Raw genomic sequence first — 19,525 nt, 5'->3', positions numbered from 1 at the left:
CTGTGACGAAGAGGTCTGGCCAGTTAGGCCAAAGTGTTGCTTGTGGTTTCTACATGGAAACCTGTATATACAAACAATTCATAACAGATCATGAAAATTAGACAAGCAATCGACCTTTCTAGCTGGCATTGCCTCCAACTTCATCTCTCATCTCGGACACTTTTTCTCTTTCGAGGAGCCATGAAGTTAGTCACTCGCCAGCCCCTGTTTGCACTCATGAGGTCAGTATACATTACATTGTTCACTGGTGTCCTTGCAGTTTGGGCGCCATGCAGATTACATCATAAGCTGATACTGCTTCACGTTTGTGATTCTGTAAAACTCCATCACTCCCTGGTGCCAGTTGGTTCGCTTTCATACACTTGAGCCTGATCTTGATGTTGCACCCTTGGTTTCTGTTACCAGGTAATCAGCAGTTTAATTTGAATTTCCTCTGAACTACAAGGATTGTTTATAAATATTATCGTCTAGGACGTAACGGCGTGTAGTTCATTAGAATTCAACCGACGTTTCGGAAGAAAGCACTGCCTCCATTTTAAGGGTTGAAGAGTAAATACAAAAGCAGACAGAAAGCAGGATTTACTGTGCGGCACTGAATGTGAAAGTAGCATATTCATGCGAAACATCTGTGGACTTTAACCAACTATATGACGTTAAGCCCAGAAGATGACAAACTTCACAGTCACGGTTGTGAAGGTTGTGAAACCCTCAGATATAGCAGGGGTAGTTAGGAAATTGGGTAGGTTGCTTACCGTTTCACACATGACACTGCAGACAGCAGCACGATCGCCACAAGCGCTGCGCTCAGGAACTGCAAACACAAACAGGTAAAACAGGTAAATCACTTGATAAAAGAGGATGTGGGCTGAATACAGCCCACACTTGTTGCCATGGACGCCGGGGCGGGGGGAGATAAATTGACTTCGGATGGGTTGTCTTGTTTTCCTGTGGGATCATGAACTTGTTTCCGATCCTAAGTAAACTGCAGATTCAACTTGTGTGACTCCTCGACCTGTTTTACAATGAAGTGTGTAGTTGGCTGCATGTTTCCAGTCGGCTCCTCTCCTCTTTCAGTCTTCCGAGAAGATCCCACAAAATTTTCTGATGTTTCGTAATTATGAATAACAGTGAGGTCATACGGAGTTCTTGTCTTATGTCTTCATTGCCTTTCCTGTGTAGGCACTGTTCTTATCAGCGAGGTTTGTATGTAAATCATTTTTGGAATTCTGTTTTCTTGCATTCTCTCAAGAGGTTATCTCGAATTTACCTAACTGTACGCCATCAATTGTGTTTCTAGTTTTCAGTCTGATTCCTATTTGCCTCATCATACGAGTATTCATAACCTGTTCCTTAAAGACATTATAATATCTGTAAGATCTGAGGTTTTCACGGCGCGACATCCCAGAAGACTACATTCTTTATATAATATCCGTAAGATCTGAAGTTTTCACGGCGCGACATCCCAGAAGACTACATTCTTTATATAATATCCGTAAGATCTGAAGTTTTCACGGCGCGACATCCCAGAAGACTACATTCTTTATATAATATCCGTAAGATTTGAGGTTCTCACGGCGCGACATCCCAGAAGACGACATTCTTTATATAATATCTGCATCAGAGGTATACAAATTGCCAAGATTACTAGCGAGAAGATGTCACTGTAACTGAATGTTCCTATAGGGTCTATGGGATCACGGCAGAAATTTCTACAGTTGCTTACGTTTAAATGAGATGATTTTCATTAATCTACAATTTAAAGCAAAGCGTGAGGGAAATGTTACTACCTTCAATTATAGAAACATGCTTAATGGAAATATGATCACTGGGCTCAGAAATCCTGGGTTTTCGGATTTTGTCCATCGTCCGGTATTCTAAAAAAATATAAAATTATCCCTGTAACAGGCCGTGGAGGCCCATAGGGTTGCGAGACGTCGAGGCTCCCACATTTTCTAGACAATCGGCTGACAGATGGCGGTAAGGTTGTCAACCTTATGCGCCTGCCACGCTTTACCCCCAGAAAAATCCCCGGTACTTATTTCTCTTACAGGCTGAGTCGACCCCAAGGCTATAGTGCCGCTGGATAGATTAGATGAATTGAAAAATCCGATAACCTCATCGGGAATCGAATCCGGAATCTTCCATCTTTTAGCATAGTGCCTCAACCTACTATGCTACCGTGTGCCCCCGTCCAGTGTTCTAGAACATACAAAACACAACATTTCGGAAAATGGATTTGTTTCTGCAATAAGGTGTTTCCACCTCACCTGACGGCGGAAACAGGTCCAGTTTCCAAACATTGCGTAATTTTCTAGAATACCGGAAGATGGACAAAGTCCGACCGAGAAACCAGTAATTCTGAGTATTATACACCAATGTCAGAACCCTTTAGAATGTACATGATCACTGGACGTCAATACATAAGTAATTAAGAACGATCTACCATTCGCCATTTTGTTGTGCTACTTATTTTCCGAGAATTCAAAGTGAGAGATGGCTGCAGCACAGAACAGTAACAGCGCGCAAAACTCAACGTTGAATTTACAGAAAAAGATAGGAAGAAATTCGTCTCAAGACTGGGAAAGGCTTGCAACAAAGACACTTACTTTTGTTATGAAAATACCTGGTAACCGCACAAGAGGTAACTGGTGGCCACGGTTTAGAATCGCTGTTCTGAGATATAAACAGTTGAATCGTCTGCATAAGCCTCGCAAGAAAACACGGAACTTTAAATTCTTTTTTTTTTATTGCTAGTGGGGTGGGACTAAGTCCCTTGTACTGCGGCCACTTCTGGCCTATTGTACCAGCCCAGATGATGGGTGAGGGTGATTGTGGAGCAATTGGGGGAATGAAGAATGGCAGGGGAAACCGAAGTACTCGGAGGAAACCTGCCCCAGCGCCACTTTGTCCACCACAAATCCCACTTGACCAGACCAGGGATCAACCCCAGGCCGCGGCGATGGGAAACCAGCGACTAACCGCTTGAGCTATGGCGCGGCCTAACTTTAAATTATTACTCATTAGCACTTCGCTTTCTCGCAAAGGCGCCGTTAGAGAGTAAAGTCAGGCAGTTGCTTACCTTGCGCGAACGATCCATATTGAGACTGATGGAAGTGAGCGGGAAGGCAGCTCTAAAGCACTGTCTGAACTCTGTTCCGTTCTGTTGCAAAATGAACTAAAACGCGACCATAAAAGTAATTTCTCTCTCTTAATATCGTGCTTTTCTGGACTACTGACGTTGAGAAATGCAAAATCTCTCCAGTCCGAAACTGATTCGGTTGATTTCACTCAATTCATTACCAGGGAAGAGCGTTAAGTTCTCTTCGAAAGAAACGTAAACTTCATAGTTGTTTACAGAACAGCGAAGGTTATGAGTTCCTTAAGAAACTTCAATTGCTCTACGAACTTAATAATCGTTCATTGCAGGCGGATCAGACTCTATTTTCTTAGTAATCCATTGATGAACTTTTTATAACAAATTTCATCGCTAGTGTTGACACCCACGATGGGGAACAGCTGTCTACGTTCTGCATTATTTCACACTTGTCATATTTGGATTAATGCAAAGGACATTTTTGCAATAATTGTTATCTCTAAATGAACCTATATTGCATTTTCACGTTTTACGTGAATGTTTACCAATTTATTTTGGCCATGGAACTCGTAATAACATCCATAGATGTGAAGCTAAAAAATCTAGACCACAAATAAGCAATAATAATAATAATAATAATAATAATAAATGTTAAACAATGATATTAAATTAATATTTTATTTGATTGAACATATTTAGACATTGAAAATATTGAGCTTATTTGCATTTTCCAATGCGAGAAGTGTTTCTCATTTCTCTTCACACATCATTTTTATGTTTTGCTTGATATTGGGATATTTAATTCTCAATTCTGGCATATCATGTTGTTATTTATATAATGAGGTGGGAGGATCAGTAGTGTAACAGACTTAATTCACGATTCCTAAATATTATTTATATTATAATTATTTACAATAAATTTCTTTACAATGGATGGCTTGTACGTAATTCCTAGAACTTAACCTAGTATTCACCTAAAGGAATGGGCCTTGCCATGGTGTAGGGAAGAGCCTCATCTTCCGTCACTGTTAAAAGCAAAAAGGAATAAGAAGAGGCAAATAATCGCCTCCTTCAGCCCAGTTTGTGGAGCAACTGACGTTCGTGGGCAGTGGAGCAGTGCTACAAACCGGAGAGTATCGATGCGCTGCATTACATACGTGGAGTTGAATCTCGACGAAAAATATTCACAACCATAAATATATGTAAGAAATGTAAGATAAAACAAAAATTATGAAATAGAGTACATCTTCTTCAGTTAATGCAGATAATGTAACAACTGGGAACGCAGGCATAGTTGGAAGGATAATGTTGGAACATAACCTGAACTTGCTGGGTACGCTGATGTGGACAAGATCCGTGTGGATGTCGATAGGATCCAGTAGCGAGCTCTTGTTAGTACAACTGCACCCTGCGCCCGCAAAAGGCGCAGAAATTCTTAACTAGTTGAGCGGCTCTTAGCTTCTGATAGAGGATTCCTCCATGGAGGTAACTGATTAGTTATTTATACTGATGCCACGGAAAGCTGTCCATGGGATAGTGGGGATGTTTGATCCAAGCCTCTGAGTTCTGTTACATCCCCTCCTCTCCTCTGTGGTCTATAGCAAGTCTAGCTCGAAGTGCTTGCTGCTAGTCAATGGTGGCACGTGATGAGCACTATATCGTGTGAGCAAAATGTAGACAGCCGAATGGGAATGCAAGGAGATAGGCCTGAGTGGGGGGCGTTAACAGCTCAAGGGAAATCTAGAGCTGCTCCCTGTGGCCTCTATGTGTACTGAGTGAGTACCCCTTCAGAGACAGATGAGCACACGGATATGATTAACGTTTGGTTCGGTTACGAGAAATTTACCGTACAGCTCCATACATAACTCGAAGAACATGCAGAGCTCATGACATTTCTAAGTGAGGGATGAGGATGGCTGCGGAGTTGTTGGTTCTTATTTATTCAATGACGCATTTGGAACTGCCCAGGTTATGTGAAATCGCCTGAGATGAGAAGGTGAAAATGAACGTTTAGTAGATAAGGATGTGGAAGGAGACGATTGTGGTATATTTGAAGGTTATAACCTGGAAGTTGACTGGAGGGCTGAGAAAAACTGCGGAAATTCATGGTGACAGTAGCAGGTAGGTGGGATCATAAGGAGTTGAGAGGAACAGACATTAGTTGACATTCGACGGGAAATGCTGAGTATAACCACAATATGGAGCAAAATTTGGGTCGAGATTCAAGAAAGATGCCTTTCCAGTAGGATACAACATACTTGTCATATCCACATCTGCTCCTTTTAAAAATGTTTTATTTTTCTGTGTGATAAGTAAGAGAGACAGTCATCTTCAAACAGAAACAACAGGAACACTTGGATGAGTGGCGTGATACAGAGTAGACAGCGCTATGGCGGAGTTAAGAAGGTAACCTGCAACAGACAATTGGTGCATTAGTTTCCGACTCGTGACGTAATATTCGTCCAAGATTGATGAAGTGGGACAGGCATGTAGCTAGCACTCACGAACTGAGAAGTACATGTAACTAGAAGGGCACAAACCTCAAGGGAAGAAGCTACTGGGAAGACTTAAGCGCGGATGGGACGATAATATTAAAATGTACTTTACAGAGTCAAGGGTGCCACGGTGTGAACCGGATCCAGTGACTTACCTACCTACTACTCGGCGCTACAGCCCTGAGTGAGCCTTGGTCTCCTCTACAACCAGTCTCCACAACCAGTGCGTGCTGCCACAGGAATGGACCCACGCATGATGACCCGAGGCTGGTTGTTAGGTTTCTGAACAAAATTCTTTTTACAGGATGAGGTTGTTAGCCTCATGTCCAGCTCCCAACCTGTAGGACTAGGGTATCTCTCTTATTCTGGACTCTACCTCTGACTTTTCCGGCATGGGTGACCCTACCAGTAGTCAAACTACCACTGCCATAGCTCTCCAGGTCACAGAGTCACGTGTAAGTCCTACCACCACGACAAGGTCGAGACGCCTTTCGGGGGTACCCAGTGACTTGGGAAACTGAAATATTCAGGTATTATAAAAAAAGGAAGACGATTTCTTTGATAAATTAGGCGACTCTCAACTCCTGGAAGGGAATCCTGGGCCGTGTGCTCTGCTGGTTATAAAAGGACAATTTTCTGACAACAAATTCTTCCCCTTCCGGTTTGCACACCCACATCCTGAGATTTCATACGAAGACAACAGAAAGTCCACTTATTTTCGCAAAAGTGTGAAGCTGGCCAGCATAACACTGATGCTTGCAGTATGAATATAGTGATAATCTAGAATATGACACGTTACAATATGTTCTTACAGTGAAACAGATGACACAACTAGATCTACTCGAACTCCAGTTTCAGACCTTGGCCTATTTATAATCGAGCCCTATCTGCATCAGCTTACAGTGTGTTCACATACATACATGCGAGTATAAGCCTATATCCAATCTTATTCAGGTCTTCTTGCTTACAAATTAAAGTAACTCAGAATTTTATTCTTTTTCCAGATTTTTAGCAGCGTTGGTTATGAAATCTCTATATTCTGGGATATAAAGCCCTTGTAGTCCGCAGACAATCAACCGATGTTTTGGAGGAACATGTCGCCTTCATCTTTATGGACGAAGATTGTTGTTTTTTTGTTTGGCTCTCCCGCCAGAACCATAAGTTCAGCCAGTCCTGCTTCATCTTCAGACATCCCCTTCCTGAGATGCATGAAAGTCAGTAGGACACTGTCCTTCCAGTTCGAAAGTTCACCTTTTTTGGTGGTGATATGCCCTGTGGCACAAGGTGTCAGTTCTATTTACGGAAAAATAAAACAAAAGGAAGTAGAAATTTTTATCAGATTCTGCATCTAGAAACGCTATAGAAGAAAACATTCGCAGAAAGGCAACTCTAAAATGTGGGGGGCGGAAAGAAATGGTAAAAGGAAAGTTGCAAAACGACCCCTGACCGATGAAACTGTTTCCTCCATGTTATTATTGTGTTCCATCAGTTAAGAAACCAACATATGCTGCGCTGAGAAACTGCGCTCGGTGTCACAGATGTAAAGAACCGTAGCAAGCCAGTTGACATGCGACTATTATTAAACTTAAATGTCCTTAATTTATATCACTTTAATAACATGGACTCCTGGCCGAAGTGTTAGAAAAGAGAATTCGACTGTAAGTGAAAACCTATAATAAAGAACACTGTCTCTTAGAATATAACGCCGTGTACTCCGTTTTAAATCAACCGATGCTTAGGAGGAATGTATCGCCTCCATCTTCAGGGTGAAATAAGCCGAGCAAAATGCCAGGAAGAGCAGTTATTGCGTCGGCGACAGAGGAACGTTGTTAGTCACATTGATACTTACTTATAGTAAATCGATTCTTCAAACCCAGCCGTCGTAATGGTGAGGGTAGTGGCTCTTGATGTACACGGGAACCTTCTTCACGTGGTGGTGGTGGACTGTGTGCACCTCATACGGCACGTGTATGATGTAATGTTCGCTGTAACATATTCAGTTCAACAGCACAATAGTCATGTACATTTACACATAATAAAACCTGCCTAATATGGAACTTCTGGCGAAAGGAAACGGAACGTAGAAAGACTGACGCCTGGCCACTGACATGTCTCCCTCTGGGCTGCTACACGACGTGCTGGGAGAATAAGATTGCTAAGCTCCTACTAAGTCATCCAGGACAGGCCGAAGATTATGGCCAGATGACATGCAGACCTTTCGTCCTGCAGGGCGAGATTGAGCGTCTCGCCTCGGAAGACGGTGGAGGCCTACATACGAAACCTAACGCAGGACTGGCTGGCGACCCCACGGGCAGCAGTTACAGGAGCCATGAGTTACAGATTGCTACTCGAAATGCGGTCACTTTGTTCAGGAGAGAAGCCCTGACACAAACCTGAAATTCAGTAAGGGGGCCAAGGTTATTAGAGCGCTCTAAAGCCAGAGAATTTTATGCACTGTAATTGAAAACGGAGCACACAGTAGCGTAGTTGGTTGAGGGGCTATGCTACAAGCCGGAAGGTCATGGATTCAAGTCCCGATGAGGTCATTGGATTTTTTTTTTTCAATTGACCAAATTCTTCCAGCCGCACTATGGCCCTGGGGTCGACTCAGCCTCTCACAGAAATGAGTACCAGGAATTAATTAAATAATTTTCCTGGGGAGTAAAGCGTGGCCGGCCTGTAAGGCTGACCTTACCTCCATCTTTGAGCCGATTGTCTAGAAAATGTGGGACCCTCAATGTCTCACAACCCTATGGGCCTTCACGGCCTGGTACAGGGATAGCTTTACTTTACTTTTTGTAATTGAAAACCCTCACTGACAGAGACTTTCAGCATGTTACTACAATTACATATGCAGTCCAACTTCTATCTGCAGTACTGTTACGTCACGAACTTCTCCGATATCTTCAGTCCCTTTCTGATTGCTGACAGTGGCGCGAGATATATGCGTCATCAGCTTCAGTCATCTTCATATTTTTTTCATACTTTTTTATGTTCGCTTCTGTATGTTCTCGTTAAATTATATAGTTCTCTTCCCAAGGACTTCTTTATTGTGTCATACACTCTCACTAATATTATTAGTTTACTGCCCCTCATTACTGATTTAGACTTAAGCTATTCAGGCACGTTAGTTTAACTGAATATTTTGTAGTATCGGATTGGAGGGAAAGATGGCAGTGAGTGGTGAAAACGTAAGGACTCTGGAGGCCAGTAGCAGTATGTTTCGAGGTATTATTGTAGTATCCGTCTGAGAAACTGAAGAAAATTACGAAAGACGTCGGTCAGGGCAACTTGAGACTGGTCGAAATTCGAAACATGAGCCTACTGTTTCCGCTACACCAGTCTGTCTGTAAGACAACTTAAGAATTTTATGTTCTCTTGGTTTTAATATCTCTGTATAGGTTAGTCATTGTTTGCAGAAAATAATAATGATCTCTGATACTGTGCCTCTAGGAAAGGCCAGACATATCTCCGACAAAACTTCATGTACTACATCGTACATTTGGAGAGTGAGGAACCATCTTCTTAATATCATCACATGGTGTAAATGCTGAGAGAATTTCAAACACGGGGAACAGTTTGAAAAGTGTAACTACGTTGTGCGTTCAAGTTCTAAGGTCTCCGATTTTTTTTTTCTCGCACAATAATCATACAAAAAAAATTTTAAACTTCTGTCACTTTTCAAGTAATCTCCCTGCAGCCGTACACATTTTTCACAACGTCGACACCATGATTCCATGGCCGCTGCGAACGCTTCTGCAGGAGTCTGTTTTGACCACTGGAAAATCGCTGATGCAATAGCGGCACGACTGGTGAATGTGCGACCACGGAGAGTGTCTTTCATCATTGGGAAAAGCCAAAAATCGCTAGGAGCCAGGTCAGGTGAGTAGGGAGCATGAGGAACCACTTCAAGGTTGTTTTCACGAAGAAACTGCTGCGTCGCATAGGCCCGATGCGCTGGTGCATTGTCCTGGTGAAAGAGCACACGTGCAGCCTTTTCCGGCCGTTTTTATCGCAGTGCTGGAAGGAGCTTGTTCTTCAAAACATCTTGGTAGGATGCACCTGTCATCGTAGTGCTCTTTGGAATGCAATGAGTAAGGATTACGCTATCGCTGTCCCAAAACATGGCCACCATCATTTTTTCAGCACTGGCACTTACCTGAATTTTTTTTTGGTGGCGGTGAGTCTGTGTGCTTCCATTGAGCTGACTAGCGCTTCGTTCCAAGATTGAAAAGCGGCATCCATGTCTCATCCATTGTCACAATTGATGAAAAGAAAGTCCCATTCATGCCTTCATCACGTGTCAACATCGCCTGGCAAATTGCCATGCGCGCAGCCTTGTGGTCGTCCGTCAGCATTCGTGGCACCCACCTGGAGGACACTTTCCGAATTCGCAGGTCCTCATGCAGGATTGTGTGCACAGATCCCACGGAAACGCCAACTTTGGAGGCGATATTTTCCACACTCAATCTGCGATCCTCCAAAACAACTTTCTCAACTCGCTCGACCATGTTGTCAGACCGGCTGGTGCGAGGCCGAGATTGTTTTGGTTCGTTTTCACACGACGTTCGGCCTTCTTTGAACTGTCGCACCCACGAACGCACATTTTTCACATTCATGGAACCATCACCACATGTCTCACTCAACTGGCGATGAATTTCAATGGGTGTCGCACCACGCAAGTGGAGAAAACGAATGATTACTCGCTGTTCTTGTAACGAAAACGTCGCCATTTTAGGTATCAAAAACACTCCTCATGCTCGCCGCCACCACTACAGTTCTGTATGCCATACAGTGCTGCCATCTCTGCCACGCATTCACAAAGAGTGCACACGTATTTTAAACTAAACCGCATGTGTCTTATCTGCTCCCAGTCCTGAGAAAAAAATCGGATACCTTAGAACTTGAACGTCCCTCGTATCTACGTAAGGAAGGCAAAAATTATCCTCACTCTTGTTATTCCGATCCATATATAGAAAAGTAGGGGTTGAACAAGTACTTAATTTTTCTACATAGTGTCCTCCCTTTTCGATGCACTTGGTCCAGTGGTCCAAAACCTTGCATATTCCCTCCACGAAGAAGATTTTCTGTTGGTCGCGTAACCATTTATGCACCGCTTCCCCCACTTATTTGTCCGTAGAAAATCAAAAACCTTGTAAAACATCTTTGAGCGGTCCAAAAAAATGATAGTCGGAAAGGGCGAGATCTGGGCTGTAGGTAGGGTGTTCCAGCACCTCGAAACACACATTGTTAATGGTTTCAACGGTCTGGCCGTCCTTGTGTGAGTGTTCATTGTCATGCAACAACAACACTTTCTTCGACAATAGGTCTCGTCATTTGGTGCGAATTGCTGGCTTCAGATTGTTGGCCAGCAAATCGCTGTATCTTGCACCGTTGACTGTACATCTTTTTTCCAGGTAGTCTTCCAGTATAGGCCTTTTTGAGTCCCAAAAAAACGGTTAGCATCACCTTTCCCACGAAAGACTGAGTCTTGAATTTCATCTTCGTTTGCGATCCCGGGTGTTTCCACGCCATACTCTGGCTTTTGGATTCTGGCTCATAGTGATGAACCCACATATGAATTTCAGCCCCTGACACACCTTCCAATCAGAGAAATCGGATCACTATTCTTTTTCAATCAGTGGTGCACACTGCTAGCAGAGCGGCCATGTTTACACTGTCACAGCATAAAGGAAAATGATGCGATCAAGGTAAAACTTCGATCAAGTGACCACAGTAGTACCAACTCTAACAATGCATGCGTAGAAGGCAGTGTGACAAACCTAAAGATGTGTTATGAAGAAAGTTCGGATAATTTCCGACTTACTTTTCCCATTAAAATTACCACATGATCAGGCGCTTCTCCCCAGAGTAACCGCAGATCGGGGTATAGACAGAAGATTGAAAACGTATTAGTTTTAACCTATGATTGTAAAATGAGTATATTTTACGTAATATCAGTCTGTTTTTCGAAATACGTCTTTGCGTATTTACACGTAGAAGTCGAGTACTGCATTTAGAATGTGATACGTGACAAAATCCAACAGGCTTTATTTCGTTCGTAAAGGTTCAGAGTGGCTTGGACAAGTTTTTCAAATAAGACATCACAAGTGGGATATGTGGAATAAATATGTTGACAGGCTGTGACCAACTTCAGGTGACTAGTAACGCCAATCACAACGTTCAAAAGTTTGGTACTAACGGTGAGCATAGGAGCTCCCGGATTCCTAATTAGTGCAAGGGTAATTTTCAAGAATACAAATGTTGCAATGTGAATAACACACGACTGAATCGGCATTCATAAAGGTTGGTTTACTGTACGAAGCTGTGCTTGAGACATACCGTCTGCAGTAAAAGGCAAATTTCCCCTATGACTGACTAATTAAGCGCTGCGCCATGAAGGCGTATGGGGAAGTGAATGTGTGAATCTACGTACTCTCGATCTCGGCAGTAGCTAGAGGTCAGCTTCACGCCCCTGTCGCTTTAACTTCTGGGAAAGAGACCTCGGCAATCATTAGAGAGGAGTTTGGGTGGGTCCCAGAACCGGTCTGGACGACGTGGAGGAGAGAAAAATCTTTCCCCTACCGGGACTCGAACTCCGACCCCTTCCGCCGTCTAGCCCTTTATATATATTGGTACACGAAATAAATATCCGTACAAGCAACGTCATTATGTAGTTTGTTAAATATTAATCATTACACCTTTCAAAAACAGTACCCGATATTTTACAGTCCCTGCTGATTTCTGATTAATCATTCATGTCTTAATACGGGATAAAACATTTGACGAAGACAATTTAATCTCTTAAGTGAAATTTAAAATAATTGATTATGACGATAGCTCACTCATGCTGCAATGCATGTTTTGATAATGTCGGTTTTGTCATGCGAAACATAAAATTCTTAATGACGATTTAATTATCCAAGCGACGATAAAACCGCTTAATAAAGACGATATGAAATTTGAAATTTCTGATGACATAATCTTTGGTGTGACAATTAAAATTCTTTGTCACGATTAATTTTTCGCTGGATAATTTCGAATATACTATGAAGACACCTACGCGATACTTGAAATTACAGATGAGTATAACCCAATAATTCGCGTTATAATTCAAGGTCCCTGGTGATGACGATTTCATAATTTAAAAGACGTTTAAAGTAGCGGATGATGACCAGCGATTTGTTCACAATAGCATCATGCGTGTCGCCTATAATGTTTTTGCTTGTTATGTAATTCTGTTTACTAATAAATACGCCATTTCTCGGCTACAGCTTCGAAATTTAAATCATATGCAGTATGAAAGATGGCAATTTGCCCCTGCATTACAGATTGCTTAAATATTATTAGTAACTCACTGTGTTCCGCCGGAACCTCCTGGTTCTGGTATCGGACTGCACAGTGCCGTGACGAACAGGAACAGGGTGCAAAGAAACTGCAACAGAAAGCAATGTTCTTTAGTTGTTTCTACTGTGACGGAATATGACCACTTTCTAGGCAACGGCTAGGTAAACACTGCCTAAAAGCCGGAATAATAGTAGAAGCGGGAGTCAATTTGCTAGGCAACGGTTAGCTAGCACCTGTTTTCGCGTCAACGAGTATTAACAAAGGCATTCTCGTGATAACACAGAAGAACAGAGGAATTGTTAGACTTCTATTCTGGCCGCCTGGCAGCTATAAGAGAAAGTCCATTTGTGCATTGAGTCAGCCCTAGATTAGTTAGAGATTAGTGAGATATTCTTCACAGAGATTCATCAAACAGACCTCGTTCAGAAGGAGTTCAATATGTGAGCTGTTATAATTGACTATAATTGTAAATCCAGAACCCATTATTATTAGTCACGCAACCCCCGAATGCGTGATCATTTGATTTATACAAGTGTGCCAGCTACAATAACCACACTTCACGTATAGAAGAAACGGCGGGTCTGGCGAATTTTGGTCCATGTCGATTATAAAACCTGTAATTCATAACTAACATAGAACTGAAATGTAATATATTATTTTAGAAGAATTCTTCTTCTTCTTCATGCATTTGGCCACGCGTGGACTGTTTCGTCCTCTTGAAGAGTATGTTAGTTCTTAGTTATTCGAACTTAAGTGTGGGCGCCCTGCATTTCGTTGCCGTTTTGGGTTTAATGTTAAAATTTTCTTCAAAATTTGTATGCCTTTCATTCACAGAACGTGAGCTGAATTATAGAATGTTATTACTTAGGTTAAGTATGTTCACTTGTCCTTCCAATTTTAGTGTCTGTCATTCCTTGTGTAGCTCGCTACACTTCTCAAATATTTAATTTCTGCAGTTTCAATTTTTTTGTTCCTGTCTTTCTCGTATAGCCCAAATTTGCGCATTTGGTTATATATATTTATTTTTATTTCTGGGTCCCTGTTTTGATACTATAATTGTGTACCCTAAGCAAACAAACTAGGCCTAATTACTTGTTCAGTTATGTGATTATGGTAGATCCAACGATAAAATCAATAAGTAAGATAGAATCTATAGGTTAGTAAAGTCTAGAATGTGATATATTTGTAGCGAAGTAAAGGGGAAGTTGGCGAATGAGTTTTTCACAAGGCGGTTCACAACGTAATGCATTAATTCAGGAACTTATGTTGGAAGTTATTCCCAGTCGGTATTTTCTCAGTACAGGCCCGTTTCCCAGCCGTTGTGGGACACTGGAAGTTGTTACACAGTGGTTTTGTTCAAAGTCACGTTAGTGTCACGCGTATTAGTGATTTGTAGACGGGGTTTGGATTGTTGAATCGATTTATTAGATACCCACAAGACGTAAGCACAAGTCATTATAACACTCTGAGGATTACTGTAACTATGACACACAAAATAAAGTCCTCAACGTCTACTTACTAGTTAACCCTCAATCCTCTGGATTCTACATCTCGGCCTGAGCTGAGTTCAAGCGGACCGGAGACAGAACATCAGGTATAGCAGTTCTTTCTTTTGTTATTCGCGGTTTCCATGAACACGTTTCAAATCGCCGTTATAACGGAAACGAGTTTCAACAAGCCGTTGCCTAGCAATGGCCGTCTTTTATGACTTCAGCATTCCGGTTTTTAGACGTCATGTCACAATGGTTTTATGTTGGTAGCAATGCATATTGGCAGCTGTAGACCTCAGATTTCTGCCTGGGGGGGCCATGAAATTTGTTTAATGTACCGGCAAATAGTGGAAACACAGGACAAACTTGTTGATCTCTCTGAATGCTGCAGTCGCTATAATGTAGGTCACCAATCACAGTGAACTCATGCAACCTACACTTCAGATTCATGCACGGGCTAGGATATCTACTGAGACTGAGTGTGGTCATTTTGAACTGTTACTGTAAATTCAGAAAATTACACACTCTATAAATACTTCATTTATTTTTAACATTCCGTTAATGGTAAATCAGCCGGTCATAGTGGCCGCGCGGTCTAAGGCATGAACTGTCTTCGCCCGCTCGAACATTGGGATCGTCGGTTCGAATCCCACTCGAGGAATGGATGTTTGTGTGTAGGTAGCAGCCTTGCGACGGGCTGATCCCCCGCCAAAGGAGTCCTACCGACTGTTTTAGGATTAAGAAACTGAAGTGAAACAGAGTTTCACGGATAACTCTGCTCCAAAGTGGGAACAACAGGAGNAGGGGGAGGGGGGGGGGGGGAGGATGGTAAACCCGCAACCGTTGAGACCCAGACGTATGTTCATACAGCGGTTCTGACTGGGAATGACTTCAGGTAAAGGCTCCTGAATTTAACTCCTGAAGCCGTGAATCACTCTGTATACTTGTGCTAGCATGAAGTCCTTTGAAATTTTAAAGATAAATTGTTAATAACGAACTACCTCAAAGATATTTCATCTCAGGAATTTCAGTTTCTTCAAATGCAGCTAACTTTAATACTTACAGTAAGGTAACGAACTTGGCAGAGCAGCGATGTGCAAATATTAATATCTGGAGGATGTTTTCGGTCAAGGGGAATACTGCAACAAGGATTAATTCATATCTTCCACTGGTGACATATGCTATTATTTGTAACCACTTGAAAACATATATGACGGGAAAAGTGAGTACCTTTTTAACGTAAGGCTGGTGAGTGTTAAGTTTCGAACCAATATACAGCATTCTGGAGTGAACAAAATTCAAGAACAACAGTGTACATAAAAAGTAAGAGAAGCATTTCGAGAATAAATTATAGTACATTTATCCAGTATGTCTGTCTGTCTGTCTGTCTGTCTGTAAAATATAGCTCTGCTTGCTACCCGCTTCACGCTGATTTCTTGCTTCGCTCATTCTTCAACCCTGAAGATGGATGCGACGTGTTCCTTCGAAAGTTCGGGTGACTCACTCATGTACTAGCACATTAAAGCACGCCCCATGCACTACCATGGCCATGAAATAGTGTAGAGACATACGACCAACCACACAACAGTTTGCTTACGAACACTAGGAAGATAGGCCTCCGTTGTGTTAACGTACTCATACAAGAAGAGCTTTTAATTAATTTTAACTGATATTATCTATTATCTTAATAACAAAATCTATTTTAATTACATTAGCATTTCCGTCTGCTCTCGAATTCTGACGGCAGGAATCCCTTTGTGGCAGCCTGTTTTTATCACACGTGTATAGTTTTTCTTTCGTACTGTTGACTATGCCTACTGATGATGGCCAGTACTAATATAAGGCTAAAAGACTTTATTTTATATTAAGTTGTCGCACTTGGTGGACCTTGCTACTCATTCTCTCTTTGTATTTAGATTTTCTATTCAAGTTGTTGACTCTTGATCAAGAATATTGAAGAAAATACGTGAGTCCAAGACAGAAGACGTAACATGTGGATGGATATTGCCACTTAAGAACTTCGGATTCTCCAAATGTTACATTACTTTGATTAAATCAAGCAGGCTGGCATGTAGCACGCATCATTACGCATTGGGGAGGTGAGAATTCCTAGCCAGATGTTAGTCTGACATGCTAAAGTGAAGTAAAGACTGAGTGGATATAGGCGTGTGTGGAAGGCATATGTTGTGACGATGACCGAATTCCGGAATAGTGAAATGGGAACAGACGTTCATTGCTAGGCAGTAATCAGTAAACACATTCCTGCGGCAACGAATTAGCAAGAAACAATCGGGTAACTTCCGTTGACATGCAACGGCGTTTAAATACACGTTCCCAACAATAGAGGGGATGTGTTTTCTGCGTGGACAGTGCGAAGTAGTTATAAACAATAGTTCAGTTGAGAAGAGTTAGTTGAGCTTCGAGACGCCAGCCTGCCGGGATATGAACTTGGGAGCAGAGGAATTGAATTGAGTCGAGTGCAGAATAATGGCAAGAAGAGAAGACTTCATGTGTAATTTGAAGTGACAGTGAGACTCTTATAAATCCGTTGCCAGGATGTAGCTAGTGAAAATTGAGGACCCTAATGCGCGTGCAACGGTGAACTGAAAATGTGTAGAATAGCGACAGCGCTGTATTGCCCGTAATACCGAATTTTGTGAATAAGGTGTCAATAAATCCGATCATCCAATCCAGACCCGTCTTATATGTCACGCACAACCCCTACAGGTGACAGTAATCAACTGGATCTTAAAGTAATTGTGCATGAGAATTTTGGACTGGATTCAAGTGGCAATGAATGGCGGGAGACTTCTTAAACGGTGCAACATGAGGTTCTCAGGAAACTTGTTTCGGCAGCGGTAATGAAACGAAGGGATAATTTTTACAGAAAAGTGGAAAAGATTGTTGAGGAAGCAGTGACCTTCTTACTGGCTACACTGACCGATGGAACGTAAAGATAAAGCTCAGTCATGGCTTCCCATGCTTCAGCGTAGGCTAAGGCATCTTTTGAATAGAAGTAATGCGCTTTGCCTCAACTCGACCGAGATCTGTAGATCAGAGGGTGTGGACTAAGCACATGTGGCTCAGCATATGCGCCAGTGGCGGCCTCTTATGAAAATTCAATTAATCTTCAGGTTGGAAATCTCTTGAGTAACTGAGCGACCACTAGCTTATCAAGGACTCGACTCAATGGAGATATCGTAGTTGTTTAAGCGATACATTTTGATTTGGTACCCACATAAGTTGGTAATTGTGTTAGCTCAACACATACCAAAGTACCTCGTGACAAATTTTAGTAAGAACCGTATTGAAAAACTTAATCAGAATCTGTTTCTTGATACACACGAGGCAGAGGCAGAGGCAGTAAGTAGGTAAAAATGGAACTAGAAGAGCTGTAATGAATTTTCTGCGTGTGTCACTACGTAGAAGCACAGTCCAGCTTCGTGACAGTCTAGGTAGCACTCTTGTTCAGAGGCAAGTTTCAGTAGTCAAAACGGCGACCGTGCTTGAGGAGAATATTAACGAAGACCAGCGTTCTTTTGGGCGTTTTTGGGGGGAAAAAGGACTCAATATAAAGGTATTCATAAAGAAAATTTCCTGTTTACCTGTGTATCTCAAATATAAAATCCTTTCGTTGCTGTTCTCCATTTCTCAGTTTCTGGTCCGGCCGGATGGAAGTCATAGCGGGTTTGAAGTAAAAAAGAGATCTAATTAAACAGAAGTTCCTTGTTTAGCAACTATTTAATACATATCCACAGGCAATCTATATCTATCGCAATTCTATAGCCTACTTTCCTTGTGCTAAAACAAGGATGCTTACGAGATCACCTTGCAGTCTGTGTGTCGATGTAACCGCCCTATAATTGCTAGACAACAGCTTGGTGTACACTTCCCACGACAATGAATACACACAACAAAGTAACTGTTGGACGCGGTGTTTTCTATGCAGTACGCATCATATCAGATAATATACAGTAAAGGATAGTGAGCGATTATTTATTTTGTAACCGTTTAATGCATAAAGCTACCACAGTGCTTAGGCATGGCAGTAAATGATAGTTGGACAAAGAGAATAATATAGTCAAGTGATTTTATTATTTTGGTGCAGTTCATTTTGAGAGAATCCCAACGAAGAAGAAGCATTTTCGCTATTGTTACACGACTCACGGTAATGCCAATTCTGAACTGATCACTCACTACGCACTGTTCATGTTCCAGCCTTACTGAATAACATTAATACACGTAATTCTCCAATTGCATGTAGCGTCCCATTGTAAGGACTCACACTAGAAATTATACTCACTACTATCTTAAGAGCTGCCATCTTCTGCGGCTGGTTGACGGTCAGCTTTAACACAGCTCACCTCGACTCTGTCTCTTGTCTCTCCGGGACACCTTCGCTAACTCATCACTTTATAAAGGAGTGAAATGTCCCCACCCTTACGTGAGAAGGCAATAAGAGTGTGTGACTTATTCGATCCCCTCCTTACGACAAAATATAGTGCAGTTCAGGTGAGAGTGTTCAGTTCATGTGTGTAAGAGAAGTCACGTGAACACGTGATGGTACCAAATGATGGCGAGAGAGAGTGGAGTGACCACAAGGTGGACATGCACTCCCGGCTTCCGGATACTCCCTCTCATTTTCCTACAAACCTGTGTTTTCAACAAAAATGTCTCCATAGGAAGTAGGAAGTCAGAAAGCGAAGCAATCAGACCTAGAATAAACGGTGAAGCGGACCTTACGCCATGCTTCAGTAACAAGGTAAATGGAACAGTTATAGCAACAGAGAAGTACGCGTCTTCTGTAGTTAAAGGAGTATTTATGGACTTCAACTGAATTCTGTATCAGTAGCGAAGGATATGCTACGAAAATTTCGTAGCTAAAATTTAAACTTTAAACATGCTTTAAATGCATGTGAAAATTTGTCATCCTAAGAATACAACGTAGATTAATGGAGGGTCGAATGTCTGGATTTTATGAACAGGATAATGAATATTTGTGTGCTGCAAAAGAAATTAATTTCTTGACGATTTGATAACCATAAGTTTTAAAGGAAATATTGTACATTATGATTGGTTATTTATTTTGTTTAGCTTAG

The 19,525-nt window shown here is 41.9% G+C and overlaps 1 long non-coding RNA gene across 1 annotated transcript; it reads right to left on the bottom strand.

Annotated features, from left to right (window-relative positions):
* Window positions 1-5,441: 5,441 nt before the first annotated feature.
* On the bottom strand, window positions 5,442-18,815 carry LOC117282218. The gene is made up of 4 exons (XR_004512877.1): window positions 18,730-18,815; window positions 12,948-13,024; window positions 7,439-7,574; window positions 5,442-5,505 (listed from the first exon to the last, which is right to left on the bottom strand). It is a non-coding gene; the product is annotated as an uncharacterized LOC117282218 (long non-coding RNA).
* Window positions 18,816-19,525: the final 710 nt, after the last annotated feature.

The sequence above is a fragment of the Cryptotermes secundus genome, unplaced genomic scaffold (genome assembly GCF_002891405.2).
Source record: "Cryptotermes secundus unplaced genomic scaffold, Csec_1.0 scaffold301, whole genome shotgun sequence".
NCBI lineage: Eukaryota > Metazoa > Arthropoda > Insecta > Blattodea > Kalotermitidae > Cryptotermes > Cryptotermes secundus.
Note: the sequence above shows the minus strand (reverse complement) of the source record. Positions and strands in the feature narration are given on the sequence as shown.